This window comes from Sprattus sprattus (assembly GCF_963457725.1).
Source record: "Sprattus sprattus genome assembly, chromosome: 2".
NCBI classification, from domain to species: Eukaryota; Metazoa; Chordata; class Actinopteri; order Clupeiformes; family Clupeidae; genus Sprattus; species Sprattus sprattus.
The window spans coordinates 52,182,433-52,200,082 of record NC_137921.1 but is presented as its reverse complement, the minus strand read 5'-3'; the positions used below and the strand labels follow the sequence as shown (position 1 = coordinate 52,200,082).

At 41.8% G+C, this 17,650-nt stretch overlaps 1 protein-coding gene across 2 annotated transcripts in view; it reads right to left on the bottom strand.

Annotated features, from left to right (window-relative positions):
- clocka (clock circadian regulator a) overlaps positions 1 to 8,026 on the bottom strand; it is a 41,873-nt gene extending 33,847 nt beyond the window's left edge. For both annotated transcript variants that reach the window (XM_080860760.1, XM_080860761.1), the window contains exon 1: positions 7,953 to 8,026. The gene's annotated coding sequence lies outside the window, so the exon portion shown is untranslated. The remainder of the gene's footprint in view (positions 1 to 7,952) is intronic.
- Positions 8,027 to 17,650: the final 9,624 nt, after the last annotated feature.

Genomic DNA, 17,650 nt, shown 5'->3' with positions numbered 1-17,650 from the left:
AACGGAATTATAGTTTACAGAGTTGTGTTAAGGGTGCGGCCATTTAAATAAACACAAGCAAAATGTCAACTGAAATAAAGGCTTTAATTAATCAACACTGGTGCTGGTATGTTCATTAATAAAGCACTTAAGCTGCCATAAATCTCGATAACATTTGACTGTCAACTCAACCTTAGGGTAATCCTAACGTTGTATAGAAATTCTCCAGTTTTGCAGTCTAATGTTGATGCTGCCGCTGAAAAAATATAAGCTTATTTTGGCTTGGTTGAAAACTGAAAACTGAGATTCATCTGTATTGCTTTCTCACTTGTGCAAATAAACCACAGTAACAAAACGATGGCAACAGGGTTGCATCAGTGCATGGTGTAACAAAAACATATTTGACCAGTATTCACCATTCTCGCAAGCCTACAACAGACCACCAGGAGCAGCCAAACCAACAGAACATATATCCTCTAATGTACGTTCCTTTAACGGGTCAAGGTTCGTCACTGTGGCGACCCTAAGCTCACCTAAGCCACTTTATCCAATCAGAGCCTGGGAGCCCGCTGAGTCAGAGGAACAACAAACAGCCTTGGTGTCTGGTTGCCATCTCTCGTCACTGGGTCCCGCGTCCACTTCAAAATGGGCGCCCATTTTCACTGGGGGTACACAGAGAAGGTCAAATGTTTTATCCGGGCACACAGGCACAGGCAGATGCTAGCATGACTCACAACTACCGACAGCAACGAGGGGTGGCAGGAGGATGGGGGGGGGGGGGGGGGGGGGCAACTGCTGCCAAACCGAGTCACAGTGCCCCTCTTTCGTCTGCAGCCATTTTTCTGCCTAATTTGTTTGGCAGTATCCTACTGTGGCAGAGCCTGTGTTAGACAAGCCCACAAAACCTCAACATCATCAGCTAGGTCAGGTTAACATTGTCAGGAGTGTACCTGTGAAGGATCAACCACATAATGCAGTGTGCAACACATTTGAACTCAATAGCACTACAACGTAACACTGACTGAAGAACTGCTCACCTGTCGGAGGACAATGGACTGAGCATCATGTTCGTAATACCAGTGACTAAGGTGTGCCTGACTGCTCACGACACTGTCATTCCCACTATCATCACAAATCATCCGCAGAGCTCACACAAGAACCAGTTTGAACCAACACAACACAAAGCCCTAGCACACAAACACAAGTTCAACATATCAAACACAAAAACAAGCACTAGCACCACATACACAAGCACTAGCACCACATAGACAAATACAAGCGCTAGAACCTCGTACACAAACACAAGCGCTACAACCACACACACAAATGTACCATCACATACACAAGTGCTACCACCGCACACACAAAGCCCTAACACTCCAAATGAGGCAGCAGAGTTCACCAAGTCAAGCAAGTTTAGAGAAAAGGTAACGTTACTGTCAGGGAAAGTTCCAGAACATGTCTTAGTCAGCAGTCAAAAGTAACGCCAGTTCAACCTCTGTTGTGGTGGAAATATAAAACTGAATTGAAGACCCCTGGATACTTGTAGAGATGTTAGTATGCTGTGGCCCAAGGCTACCCAAGAATAACATTCTGCGTATCCCTGACATAGCTACGATCCTTGAAAAGAGCTTGAAGTTGGCAAGGTGACTTGATGTGATGCGTTCAAATCATTTCAACAAGAAGTCAAAGAATCACTGCAGCAAATCAGTGCCCTAACAATAAAACACCCATCAAGAGTCATGAGGTTTAGCAGTGAGTAGCAGCACCAACATGGATGAACAACTGCGGTCGTGCTGACCACCAAGACCACAGGCTGACTGTTTAATGACAGTGACAGTAGAGGAGATGGCAGTCAGGCTGCTTGTGATAGAGAGAAAAATCTTCCCCCAGGCAAAAGGCTAAGAGGAAATGAGAGAACCAAGGAGCAGCATCAACACAGACACACAGTATTAAGAGGGAGGAACCGATGGAGGGAGGAAAAGTTGTAGGCTACAGATTAGGGAGAAGGGATGTGTGTGTCTGTGTGTGTCTGTGTGTGTCTGTGTGTGTCTGTGTGTGTCTGACGCTTACATCAACTGGCCTTGGTGTGGTGTGTGCAGCTAAGGCTAAGGTTCTGTGTATCTTTGAATGAGAATATGAATGTGCAAGTGTGTGTGTGAGAGAAAGATGACCCAGATGTTTTACTTGTGATTCATCTCTAATCAGAACCTCTGGGATTTGAAGAGCAGCTAGCGGGCGGCACCAACACACACACGCACACGCACACACACGCACAGCACTTTCCTCCGGTTGGTCCAAATTGGATAAGGGTGGCTTGGTCATGCTAATTCCCCAGAATGTAAACAAGATAAAGACCTCCATCTATACAGGGATAAACACAAGACCTCCATCTATACAAGGATAAACGTGATTTGAGGGACAAAGGAGATTTACCCCCCCCCCCATCCCATCTTTATGTCAATGTCCATCAAAGCATATAAAATGAAATGGGTTCTGCAAATCCTCTAATTTTCTTTCTGTGTTAAGATGTTGTTCCTTGAGCATCCCTGGGATAACAATACTCATACATCCTAAATGGGAAAAAAACAACTTAAAGGTTCAGTCCTCAATTTAGGCCAAAGGTTGTTGCCATTTCAGCTCAACAGCCAATCAATTTACACCCATCCCTTCCATGCTCCTGAAGCTACCTGTTGATTGGTTGGAATAGCGTATGGCTCAGTACAAGCCACTTTGTTTGTTTCCCATTTATAGCACCAACACTGTGCAAGGACACCAGAGTTTTGTATGAGCGCAGACACTGGACGGAAAGCTAGAGTAACTGATTTCAACCAAAAATGGAATGGAATACATTCAAGGCATTCGCCTTTATATACTTTACAATGCACCAAGTCCTTAACATGAGAGGGGTGTGCACAGAAAAAGTCATAACCATTTGTAGCATAACAATTCCAATGCTTACATCCCTAATCTGTTATTTTATTTAACGTCTATATGCTTATGTGTTTCACTGTGCATGTAATTACTTTGTGCAAGTATTTCTTTTTGCTGTTAAGCACTTTGAGCTGCTTTGTTTTGTATGAGAGGTGATATACAAATAAAGTTTATTATTGTTATTATTATTATTATTATTATTAGGAACCCACTTCAAATAATTACAATGCTTATTTGTGAAATGGTACACACTCAATTTTATTTTTTTTAATGGAGTGAGATAGCACCATAGACACTCAATTGACATTCACATATCAATGGTTAATATTCACACGCCTAGAACATGAAGAAGACTTGGCAGCACCAGACTACACACAAGTGTAGCCTCAAAGGTACCCGCTATACCCATGCGTTTGGGTGCACCATTCTTCCTTGGAATTCAACCGGTGACGGGTTCAACCTGTGTGGCACAGCAAACACAAGACTTCACCAACCGTGCGTGCGACCTGGAAGAACACATCAGGTTTGGACTATCAAGTCCACCAGTATTCAACGAAACCAGGCTCACCACCTACACATAAACCACATCAGGAGCAATAAAGGAAGGCTCAGACTTGTAACAGTCAAGGCGCCAAAACAAAATGGCATACTGATGAAGATGAGTGTGCCCAACAACTAAGGTCACATAGGCGGAGACAGAGGTGGAGGCAGAGGCTGAGGCAGAGGCAGATGGAGGGCGGGGGTGTCAGAGGAAGCCGTCTGCACCAGGCGCCCATAAGGGCCCCCTCACACCTTCCCACACTCCCCTGGGGCACACTGCCTTCTCTTCCCCTGAGTCCTGGGTCAAGCGGGTGGGACCGTTGCCCAGCTGGGATACAGTGAGGCATAACCAACAATGGCACCCTCAGTCTCGCCTAAAATGGCTAGCCTCACAGAGAACGACTGAAATCAGCCAGGGGTGAATATGCAGGACATCTGTGTGCTCTGTGTTTTGTTTGTTGTGTGTGTGTTTGTGTTTGAATGTGTGTTTACCAGGTTGCACTTGAAATAAACACCCTTTCAAAATCTGGCGATACAACATGGCTGCAAAGACTTGAGTAAAATGTATTGACTATACATGTGGGCAATGACACAAACCAGTGGTCCTGGCAGCTTCACAATAGACTACACAAAATGCCTCTGACCACAAATTACCCTGCAACCGTCTCGAAACTCAAGGCATGATTCGGCATCCAAAACAAAAGAACTTTTTCAGGATTGGTTCAGACTAAACAATTGTCTGTCACATACGGTTCAGGCCAGAAACATACCAGCTGTGCAAACATTACCATTTCACGTTATTTTTTTGTGTTTCTTAAAAGTATAGGAAAGCAAAAGGATAAAAATACTTGTGTGGTTTTTAAAAAACAACAATAATAATATTTAAAATATAAGAATTATTTAAAAACTACATAAGACACAAGTGTGGCTGTTTTTCCCTACACTTTTCAATATCCGTTTAAATACAAGACTTTGAAGTGATGAGGTAGGTGTTGAGGGGTGGGTACCACAATAAACCCACATAGCTGCACCTAATTTAAAACTCCACGTCCACAAGAATCTAATATTCTGTGCCAGAGTGGCCAATCAGAGACTCAGCCTGGGAGAAAAACACTAAGTAACAGCTTCGCCCACACATATGCTTGCCTCTGTCTGTCTTCGCACGGCCATCTTTAAAAAGCCATTTCCTCTGTGGTTCATTTCTCCATCAACCACCCCTGCACCCCCACATAGAGACTAGTGAAATCTAATATGGCTCCTGAAGGGAGTGTCATCATTAAGCCACTTATTCTCCAAATGGCCCAGACTTAAGCTTTCCAAGACACAAATGGGCGCTGATTCTGTGACATTTATACCTGAGAGGGGTAACTTTAAGGCACCTTTAACTTCACAACATCTGAGTGAGAGGGCTGATGGTGCTCAGTTCTGAAGTGCTTCCTTTCTCTCAGACAACTTTGTAAACGCTCAACACTTTTCCCACTTCACCCAACCAAAACATACTATGCAATGACGACCACCACTATCCATCACAATTGTCTTTCTATTTTTTTAAGGAATGCTTGGGTATTTTTGTGAGCATTTATGCACTTGTCTGGTCACAAGACATGATTAATCTCGCATTTAGGACTGGCCCCAAACTGGAACTCAAAAGAGAGGGTCATATTCAACGAGGCTGATTAGGACTAGCCCCACCTGGATCACCACAGCCAAACTGATCCTCAAAATATAGGGTCATAACACCTGCCAAGGGCCCATTTCCCCAAAAATGGTGTTATCTTGGCATCAGCAGAATAACGAGGAATTAAAGTTGCCCGAGAGGCTGTGTATATTCATAAGATTCATTCTTCAGCAGGATATCTCGAGGGCTTGCCTTTGAAGACTGCGGGCTTCGTCATTATGTGGCGGCAAGACATACCTATTTAGCGGAGTTGAAAAAAAAATTCTAGCCGCTGTCATAATCAGTCAATTACTTGTTGAAAATAACTGGAGTCATTACTCCACTTTCTAGAAGACTCCAGGTAACTGCTTCAGGTAAGGCTGAGGAAGGAGCTACAAAAAGCATTTCCAAACATCCCATACTACATCTGTGAGAGGGTATAGTCCCGTCCCCCCCCCCCCCCCCCCCCCCCCCCCATGGGCCCTCAGATAAGGCATAAGGATCCAGACCTAAAGACACAGAGACCTGGAGTCCACAGGTTGAGCACTAGGGGCTGAGCGACATACCAGAGGATTCATAACTGGGTGGCAAGCACACAAGTCACATTTCTGTGTGCTGACACTTGGAGTCGCTACCCACTGCAAACAGGGCAAGGACTACACTTGGGTTCACCTTTTAGAACACTCACATTATGGTAATCACTCTTCATCAACAAAGTGAATCAGGATGCGCCAGGTCAACCGAACTTAACCCTTTGAGACACACTATAGATTGAAGGTAAACATTTCAACACATAGGCTTCCAAAAAGGGGAAACTAAAAGCGGTTCTGGGTATCCCTTCAGTTTCCTGACAGTTACTATGAGGGGAACATGGCCATCTGAGATAGTGATGAAGCAAGAACGCCCCATTGCAGCTAAAGCATACAGCCCTCTGGCGCACACACACACACACACACACCAGCATCAACGGTCACACTGCCTGGTTTGCACAAACACACAACACAGCTGTGCCCTGCCATACCACCTGATTTTGTTTATCTTCAGCTGAACAACAAGAATTTCCAGCCTGTAAGTCCCAAAGGAAATGACAACTGACGGCAAATTTTGCGATTTGCCAATGCACCCCTCAGTCACATAATCTTAAACTCAGCTGACAGTAGACAAACTAAAGGACCCTCACTTCTGACATTAACCAGTCACTTGGGTGTCTTTGAGGAAAATTATGAATTAATTTAAATAATGAACACGAGTTATTATAATTATGTTTTTGACACTGGCTCCTTTTAAATGTACGTAGGCTACTTTAGGTTACCATAACTGAAATATTTTGCTGCCGATATTTTGACCAGCAAGTCAGTTCCAATGCATGGACATAGGCTGCTTAATTTAGGTTGGTAGTGGCACTGAACACTCCCTTATCTCTGTGTGCTGGTTCGTTGAAGTTTATTTCTTCCTATAGTAAGCTATTCCTCACAGTAAGCTCAACATTTTTACAAGCTAGATAGATATCAGGAGTTCGGGAAGGTTTTCTGAGAACATTCCCCTGAACTTTGTGACAAGTGCCATTATCAATCTCTGCCTGCACGTGAAGTAACGTTGGTAATACTGATAAACCAGCAATTCGGCGCAATAAAAAAAAAAAACAATACTGGACGCATTCATTCAAACAGGGCACCTACACCAGTCCTCAGCGGCAGGCATCAATAACCATAAATGCCGACTGTCCTACAAGTTAATTACTACAAGATATGACAGAAGATATTCACACGGACACAAACAAGCGATAAGGAGGATGTAAGAGCGCCGTTTTATTGTCCTGTTTTCAAACCATGAAAATAAACTGATCTCTTCTCATGCAATAACAAAATGCAACGAATAGCCAATAATCTGTGACCACACACCTCAAGACTGAAAATTGAATTACGTGAATAATACCCACTCGGACATATTCGTATCTTGCCGGTTTATTCTCAACCTTCACACAGTAACCATTATCCAGTACAAGCGCTTGGATGACAAACCCGTATTTCCTCTGCAGTAGCCTGGCAAGACTGACATATACAAATAAGGACAAACCTCGGAAACAAATAACATATATGTCAAATGCCAGGCAAATAAAAAATGCAAATTACATTTTGTTAAAACATGCGGTAAGAAAGAATCGATGTCGTAAGCTTTAGGAAGATCCCTGCTAGCTTTTGCCGACTCTGCTACAGGTTGCTCTAGCGGTGTCTCAGAAAAATGGACGGGTTAAATTGGATTTGGTTTCCCCCCGCAGAGTCCAAATCCCTGGGAAAGCTTGCGATTGCACAGAAAAATCAACAATTAAAGACAGCGGTAGGCATATCAGAATCTGAACGTCATTCACCTCAAACAGTGTTGAATTTATCCAGTTGATCCATTCACGAGACCAAAAAGCGCAAGTTTTCCATCAAGCGAATGCGCACCCGAAATCAGCGGCTTGTTTCATCACCCAAAATCAGGGGTCACTGCATGCTAACCGTGCTAAATATAGCAACAAAGTTTAAAATTCGAAAGGGAAAAATAACATGATGCCCACTAAAGGCACACAGAACAAAAAGAACGTGCTGGCTTTTAACCGGTTAAAAAAACATTTGGTAGCACCATACAGTTCACTCCCCTGCCTCTCACCGGGGAAGAGCGAATGTGGGTCACCGGGCCTTCGCATTCTTCCTAAGCAAAGCGTAACGCTAGATAGCTAGCATAGAAAACAGCACCGTACTCCTGGTGCGGTCATATCTGCAATAAAATTCACCGGGTAGCAAGCCGATTGTCATTTCCAAAGCGACGCAATCATGCGCGCGTTCAAAATCACTCCTACCTTGACGGTTGTCCGGTTGTTACGATTTCCGTGCTCCTTGTTTTGGTTGTAGATGGCTGCGCTGTGGGTTGAACTGGAGTTACAAAAACAGCCAAGGCCTAGCTAGGGTTCCCAAAGAGCATGCGCACCAGCGGATGAGTATACAACCTGGCGGAACTAGACAGGCATACCTTTTACGTGCGTGAGAGTTTTGTCCTGTCATGAACACCGGTACAAAGGCGATTTATTGCGAATAATTGTATTTATGTTATGAGAGACAATAAATGCTTAATTAATTGCATGTAAAAGAAATAGACAGGTACCGCATTTGCACATGACATAGGATACAAACATAGGCTGCCACTAATGCTTAATGGAGGTACTAAAAAATACCTTTTCCCCTTCTTCTCTATATTAAGCTTTTTTCTTTAAATGTTGATTATAAAAAATAAAATACAGCTTTGACTCATTTACATTCGCCGACATATATTTAAGCCTACTTGATGTCATCAGTGGAAGCGTGCGTCTTTTATTATTATTATTACAGTACTTTCCGATGACATTTTGTGTTATACAAATGTTCCCAATCTCTGGCCGTTGTGTCGTTCATTCCTCTGGCTGAATGCCAATTAGGTCAAACGCACAGGGCAACCAAGCTTGAATGAAAGAAGCGCGCGAAACAGGGAGGCGGGATTTGACTAACTTGACGCCTGCTCTGCCCAATCACTAATCTGTGCGTGTGGATGACACGACTTTGTTTTTCGCATACTGACCAACATGTCATAATCTATTTTATTTGTGATTATGACAAACCTACAATCCTCCTTTATACCCACGAAAGGAGGGGTAACAACTTGTATTTAGGGGGAAAAGTAGGCTATACTCTTCCAACAAGTTTAGTACAGTTTGCCCCTAATCATAGCCCGTTTTCAGTTTTTCAGTTCAAATGTTCAGTTACTGTATAGAGCGTTTTTTAAAAGTGATCTATTCATTTAATTTGTCTATTTGAATAGTTTGTTATGAAAAACGTGTTTTTAAGTTGTGGAAATGTGATTTTATGTATTACCTCCTCCAATTGGGTTATGTTTTCTTTTTGCGCTTGATTACGCACTGGTCGATTTTCATGAAACTTGGTGGATGGTTGTAGCACGGACGGCAGAACCAATTCAGGCGCGGATCCGAATTACGGGGTTCAACGAATTATTTTCAACTTTCTTTAACATTACGAGATAGAAAATGTGGCCTTGGTGGAGGTCTCTCCGAGTGGCCTTTTAGAGTGTGTATTTAGTTTGCATGTTTGCGTTTTCAGGGCTCTCAAGTATGACGCATTGAGCGTGAAAGTCACTAATTTCGGTCTTTAATCACGTACTCCCGCCACACATCGTATTCCTCACGCTGAAAAAAAACTCTAGGCTATTTAATGTGCCGCATCGCGCAAACATGACCTGGCCGCGCTGCACTCACCATGGAAGAATCAAGCACGTCTCCCCGAATCCCCTGGAGTTCTGACGTGAGGTGCCACTTACAGCCAATCCAAAAAAAGAAATGGGCTACACAATAGCCAATCAGAAAAAAACTTTTGTATCTGTTGTATCTGGGTAAGATGTAATCCAGCAACCAATGAAAATAAGGCATCCTGGCATTGCGTGCGACTGATCTTCTGAAAGTTTCGTTCACCTGAGGAAACCACTGGAGCTCTGAGCATCAGTATTCTACAAGGAGAAAGTCCTCTCCTGTTTTAATGTTACGACAAATTCACAATGGTTTGATACAAGCAATGACAACTGAGTGTTTGTAGACAACACAGTTTGAGGCTACAGTCTGCCTTTTCACTATAGCTTTGACTCCGAACTTCGTTAATAGGCTATAATAAATTCGATTATGAAAAATATATATAGCCTATAATTCGAACGAATATTAGGCAGACCTTAATATTCAATGTAAATGTGTTTGCTTGAACATTATATTCAGGGGCTGGACATACGGCAGGGGCGGGGCGGGGATATGTCACTCTTGACTGGCTTCAAAACTTGAGAGCCCTGCGTTTTGCTGCGATCACTTAAATCACTTAGATCCCCTTAGCCTAGTTTATGGTTAACGCAGCTCAAAGTGCGTTTAAAGCGAGCACAGCTCCAGTCGGTATGAAGAGAAACAGCGACATCTAGAGACACAAGTCCGTAACAATCCACCTTAGAGTTCCAAAATAATGCTCATGGCTGTCATGATCATTACAGTGCATGAAATGCCCTGTATTGTTATTCCTAGGCTTCTTCTTCTTCTTCTTCTTCTTCTTCTTCTTCTTATTCTTATTCTTGTTACCTTTTTCTGCAATTAATTCAGCCCGAACCGCTTAACGTAGAAACTTCATTCAAACTTTGTCGCGTAGGTCTTGTAAAGGACACTTATGCTATGTATTTTTCACTTTTCTAAACTTTATACTTTTTAAGTTATTAAAGAAAAACGAATCTAAATTTCTCCCATTGACTTACATTGGGCCATTATGACATCATAATAGGGAAATTAAACTGGCTTGCACCTGTGCTTCACTGACACCTGCGGCAAGCCTCCAAGGGTCCTCTTCTCTCTGTACCTCTCCATTCAACTGTATAACTAGGAATATTAATAGACACCTTCCATACTCTACTTTTTTTTTCTCTCTATCACTCTCACTCTACTTTCTCTCACACTCCATCTCTCTGTTTCACTCTTTTTTTCTCCTTCTTTCAATATTTTCACTCTCTCTTTACTGTCTTTATCCAGAGCCACTCTTGTTCACTCTTCTTTCCTTACTTTGTTTCTTCCTCTCTTCTTTCCTTCTTTCTACTCTTCTTTACTTTCTTCTTTCCTTCTTCCACTCTTCTTTCCTTTCTTCTTCCCTTCTTCCACTCTTCTTACCTTTTTCTTTTCTTCTTATCTTCTTCCCTTCTTCCACGTTTCTTTCCTTCTTCCACTCACACACTTCTCTCCTCTCTTCTTTCTTAATTCCACTCTTCCTTCCTTTCTTTTTTCCTTTCTTCCACTCTTCTTTCCTTCTTCCACTCTTCTTTCCTTTCTTTTTCCCTTCTTCCACTCTTCTTTCCTTCTTTCCTTCTTCCACCCTTCTTTCACTCTTCTTTCTTTTATTCTTTCCTTTCTTCACTCTTCTTTCTTTTCTTCTTTCCTTCTTCCACTCTTCTTTCCTTTCTTCTTTCCTTCTTTCAGTCTTCTTTCCTTCTGTCACTCTTTCCTTTTTTTCTTCTTCCACTCTTCTTTCCTTTCTTCACTCTTCTTTCCTTTTTCCTTTCTTCTTACCTTCTTTCAGCCTTCTTTCCTTTCTTCCAGTCTTCTTTCCTTCTTTCACTCTTCTTTCTTTTCTTCTCCCACTCTTTCCTTTCTTTTCTTGTTTCCTTCTTCCACTCTTCTTTCCTTTCTTCAATCTCCTTTCTTTTCTTCTTTCCTTCTTCCACTCTTCTTTCCTTTCTTCTTTCACTCTTCTTTCTTTTCTTCTTTCCTTCTTTCACTTTTCTTTTATTCGTTCTTTCTTAACTTTTGCATTTCATGCACTGGTATTTCCTTCAGGAAATGCATTTTCTAGTTTTACTCGCGATGTCCTTTTCAGTTCTGCACAACTGCGAACTAGCGATGTATACCACATAGCCAGACACAAATATAAAATCAGGACCTCTCCATCTTGCCTACATGGAAAACGTGTGGTTGGAGTTGACAATTTAGTGGTAAATAAAAACCGCAAGATGGCAATGTGGTTCGATTTTTGTGCGTCTGTTTTTCGCTGCTGTAAGGTAGTTCATGCTAGCCTGACGATGTCATACTAATAATTCTAGTTCAGGCTGGTATCCAGGCTAAGTTCATGCTGGAAAGAGCTCCAATTCCTCGGGTGGGTTGATCGTACATTTACTGAATTTATCATGTTTTACATAAATAATAACGATTGGTCCTCTGCACAATAATATATTTCCTGAACAAATCATAGGCGCCAAAGAAGCCCCCCCAGGAAGGCGTTTAAAATTTTAAAATGAAAATGAATCAGTGTCCTTGTTCTAGCCGTTAAGCGTGAAACGTTTTGTTATTGTTGAGGGATGAGTGACTGTTTCAAGTGCAGCTGCTTTGGTCCGTGGGAAACGGTTAGTTGTCAAGTAAAAGTCCTTAAAATAAGTGCAAACACAGCACTACCACTGTCTCGAAAGGCATATAATGAAGTGGTGATTGAGATCCATCAAGTAAAAAACACTTAACTGGGAAAAGATTTACTTGTGACGAAGTATAAACTGGGCCCAGACTAAGCCATGAATAGACTACTAGCCTATTAAAGTAAAATAATACGGTGTTTCAATTAAATGTAATAAATCACTAGGCAAGAGATAGCGACTGAAATGTAATGAAAAATGTTTTTAGTTTATAAATGATGAGTGAATGAATGGTGACACTCAAAAAACACTTTGTTTGAAAGTGTGAATATGTGTGTGTGAAAACGTTGAATCTACTCACTACAGTAGCCTACTAAAAAAAAAACAGGATGTACCCAAAACAAATATTTAAGTAGGCCTACATGAGTGGATTGTTATGGAGTCTACAGTGACCCAATCCTGATTGATTGATTGGTTTATTGACAACACATCAGCTTTTATTAACACATCAGCTTTTTCCTTTACAGGAGCACTGTTCTTCCTGTGGTCAAACAAATCATATATTCTCAAACTATTTGAGACAATCCACATGGAAACCTTCTGTTCCCAGTAGCCTACACAGTACAGCAGGCCCTGAGGAAATCAGTAACCCTGGGACCCATCAGACTAAGATATACTACTTAATTACATTAGTCATTAATACTTTCCGCACCTATGGTAGTGAGTTGGATTCGCCCATTCTTGTGTCTCACGTTGCGGTATTCATTTAGAAATCTGGGTGAAATTCCCAGGGTGGCATAGTCTGGCTACTTACACAGGGCCGTGAGGCTCCCCCTTACACCTCCTGTTACTTATGCAAGAATGTGATTAAAGCACAATTCCCCTGCCTGGCTTAGCGTGCATCACAACGTTTAAGACATAACTAAATAGTATATGAATCACCTTTACTCTTAAACTATTCTCTATCTTTCTTCCTGTTCCTGCTGTCTATCTCTCTGTGTCACATACACACACAACCACACACACACACACACACACACACACACACACACACACACACACACACACACACACACACACACACAAACTTGTATCTCTTTTTCTCTCATTTGGGGCTTACTGGTGAAATCATACCACCACAATACGGACCCATTTCTAGATGCTTTTAATTCAAAAGACAGCTTTGTTACACAAACAGTTGGGGCAGTTGGTCAAAAAGAAGTTTATTTGGATTCTCTCAAGTACATTCAACAGCACGATACAGCGGTCATAGAGGGCAAGGAAGAGGTTGGGAGAGCTTCAGGGTAGGCCATTACACCCGCGGGGTCTTAGGTCAGTTCTGTGCAGTGGATCCAACTGGTGACAACTGCATAGAGATATAAACAGATTCAAATGTCTGTTTTTAAACTCCTGTTTTTTTTTCACTTACATTTTATAAAAAATAAACTGCATTTTTTTCAGACATGACTTGTTGAAATTCTTGTTTAAAAGAAAATTAACATTGAACTATACAGTCCTCACTGTATTTCGCTATTTGCCCAGCAAATGACTGAATGATAAATCAAGACAATCCTACTGAAATAAGATACCTGTTTTTGCTTTATTTACACATATTCTGAGGATCTTCTTCCATTTCTCGGCTGCATGAAAGAAAACAGGAGTTAGAAAGCTGTTTTATGAGCTCCTTGGATCTCTTCAGGTTCCGTGGATCACAAAAGGCCACTCACCACTGTGACAATAATGAAAAGGTGAACAATATAACTGTAATTGTCGTAATTGTCAGACTTCAATCGCAAAAGCGACACACGTGAATACATGAAGGCGACCCAGGACACACACACATGCACACGCAGGACTGTGATCGTTTGTGAATTTAGCTGCTGCCATCCCATCCCGGACTGTCCTTCCTCCAGCGTCCCATGCGGGAATCGAACCCATGACCTTCTTGCTGTGAGGCAGCAGTGCAAGCACCTGAGCCACCGTGCCCTATTACATGCATATTACATGCATTGCCCCAGTAATGGGTGAATGATATTGAGTGCACTCTGAAAGAAAGCTGTTTTTAAATGTCTCAGGCCAAATCTTCATGCATACTTACCCGATAAAGAAAGTACCCTCTGCTCTCTTTTCTTCCTGGTCTCTGAATGTTATCCTGGGTAAAAAAAACAAAAAAACATTTCCATCTCAACACACAAACTGCCTTCGCAACTCTACAAAATCATCTTGGTTCTGTAAAAGAGTTTGGTTACAGAATCATTTAGCGAGAAAAAAGAGGTTTTGAAAAGTTCAACCAAAAATGCCAATTCTGTACACAACCTCATGTGTGGTAATGACGTGTATTAGGTTGCATCGAAACACATGGGCTATCCAGCAGGGTGCTTTTGACCAGGGAGACGTGCTCAACATTCCTTTCCACCATATGGAAAACAATATATCATTGTGTCAACCTCTTTACTCTTACTCTCAGATAAAGAAAGGAGCAGGTTTAAGAAGTAGCAGAATGGCATCTCTCAGCCCCTCTCCGTCAGTCTGGTGTTTGTTTGACACCACAGTGGCACTCTAATACAACAAACCTAAACAGCTAACAGTCCATTTTACGAAGCCTAATTCTCTAATTACATATAATAGTATTGTATCATAGTAACAGCAATGATTGTTTTGCATCCACTCCCTCTGATAATGTGTGAGCCTTATGGGGTTTGATTGACCCGGCCTGACGAGCACAGCAGTTAGCAGAGCTCAACAGCACCGTTTCCTTCTGTGCTGATAAACAAGCCCTACCCTGCCACGTGCTGGACCACACCGCCAATGAAACAGTACGGATTGCAGAAACCAACAGCAGCATGTGATACTGCATGACATCATCATTGTGAAAACACAGAGCAGCAGTTCTGTGTTGGTCAGCCACACTAATTTTAGCCCCTAATTGCCCCTCCAAATGGAAAAGAACGTCTAATGCAGAGAGGGTTTCCGAGTGAAGTGGGCCTCTGCACATATTGGCACAGGCAAACATGGACATGGACTTATGTGCATAATCCAAAACATAGACTAAGGGGACAACAACAGAAATCGCCTTAATTGGACGATTAATTCACTTTTCAATCAAATAACATTTGCTTGACGTTTCTCCAACTTTTTACAGGTGCCTTTTTTGTTTGCAGGAACACGTTTTTGTTTTTTTGGAACACATTTTCTACACACAAGGACACACATACAGATTCTCTCTCTCTCTCTCTCTCTCTGTCTCTCTCTCTCTCTCTCTCTCTCGCTCTTCCACACACACACACATACACACACACACACACACACACACACACACACACACACACACACACACACACACACAGAGCATCTCCTTGTGAACAGGAAGGCTTACACAGAACCTCTCCATTATAAGTTGCCCCAAAGTGTTTCCTGCGAGTGCCTCCTCAGAAACTCTAAACTAGATCACGCTGAGCTGAGTGAATGTTCTATTTCTTCAGGATTGTTTACAGTGTCTCACTGCACATACAACTCTGTGGTGTAATGTCAAGCAGTGAAATAGTGACAAGGGCTGTATTACATCTGCCTGATGTAATAGAAGGTGTGACTGATGGATACAGTGAAGAGCACAGATGCGAGGGGGTACATACACGTGCCGAAGCTCTTCTTGCTTCCTTCTTCTGGGGGATCCTAGAAACCAGCTGTATGAGTGGATGCAACACAACAGGAAACTGACAGACACACAGACAGAGAGATAGACAGAGATGGACAGACATGCAAATACATGGAAACCATGAACAACAGCTCTGACTGACAGGCTAGAGGTTGCAAAGAGGATGGCACATGCATTCAGACACACACACACACACACACACACACACACACACACACACACACACACACACACCAACACACACAAACACACACACACATATATATATATAGTATATATATTTTTTTTTTTCATACATTCATACATTCATTCATTCATTCCCAATTAAGTCAGTCATTTCATCCCAAAAAATGCACACTCCTGCTCATCCTCTTTGTGGACCTATGTTCATTTGCACACAGCGGATTAATGGTACCAGTATCACAGAGCATTAATCACAAGTAGTGCCATTCAATATCATGCAGGACAGGCATGAGCATCAAGCTCCACATTTACTCAGATGTCTTGTTGCTGTTTTGTAAACAAGAGCCTTTTCCTCACTCAACATGGGGACGGGGATGGCATTATGGTTATTATACATGATGCCTTTATCCTTTCCACTATATAATACAGGCCAGGTCCATTAGATGTTTCAAAATCCTAAACTGTTCAGTCGAGGAGTGCGCTTTGCTATGCTTTGATGTATAGTTTGCTTTGGGACACAGCTTGTGTAAAACACTTTTCATTCCTTTGAGTGTTTTTTGCAGGAAGTTGAAGACCTTTTTTAAACGTAATGCTATGCATAAAAGCAAAGACAGAGAGGCTTTTACAAATAGCCTTTACAGCATTTTCATGTAACTAGATCTTCTCATCACCACACTGTGTAAAGTAAATAATATTATTATTCATTTGTAAGCAGCTAGAACATCAATAAGAGATATCTCAGTTGTCCAGAACATAAGTTTCCATGAAATATGAATGATTGAACTTTTTTCTAAATTATTTTTAAATTAAAAAAAAAATGATAGTTCATAAATTGGCCCTTTTAATGGATCTGACTTCACTGTCTCGTCCTGGCCTGTCTCTGCACTGATTGATGTTGAGTCTAGTCGATGCGGGTGAGAAGCACATGCAGACTCGGGCGCAGTGGCCCACATGAGTAGCAGGGTCATGGATTGGAGGCTTGCTGGTGGCATTGTATGGCAACGAGAGGCAAGAGATGAGAGAAGATTCAAGATCGCGTTTCTATTTGTTATGTGAACTATCAAACATAGAGGTATAGAAAGTGTTTGTTATATAGGCTAACATTGTGTTGGACTATTATTATTATTATTGATGTTGTTGTTGTTCTGCTTCTTCTTCTTATTATTGTTATTATTATTGAATAGCAGAATCAGCAACAATAGTTATAGTAATAGCAGGTCTAGTAGTAGTAGAAGTAGTAGAAGTAGTAGTAGTAGTAGAAGTAGTAGTTGTAGTAGTAGGAGTAGTAGTAGTACTAGTAGCTGTAGTAGTAGTAGTAGTAGTAGTAGAAATAGTAGATGTAGTTGTAGCAGTAGCAGTAGCAGTAGTAACAGTAATCGTAACACATTTTAGCATTAGCTGTAGCACAAATTACAGATGAAGTAGTATGACAACACTAGTACAGCACTACAAGCATTGTCAGTTCTGTGCACCAAGAGCGAAGATATCATGAAACCCTCAAGAAGAATGATTTTGATCTACGATCAGGCTGGAACTCAGGGCTTTTTCACTATACTGTACGTAGCAGCAGGCAGGAGACAGACTGTACAACCACCAACTTACCATCTTATTCTCATCAGCAGCTTTTGATTTAGTATAGTGAAACAAGAACTACAGAGACAGGCACACACACACACACACACACACACACACATATGCATACAGAGAAAGAGAGAGACAAACATCCACAAACAAATACACACAGACACATACAGACA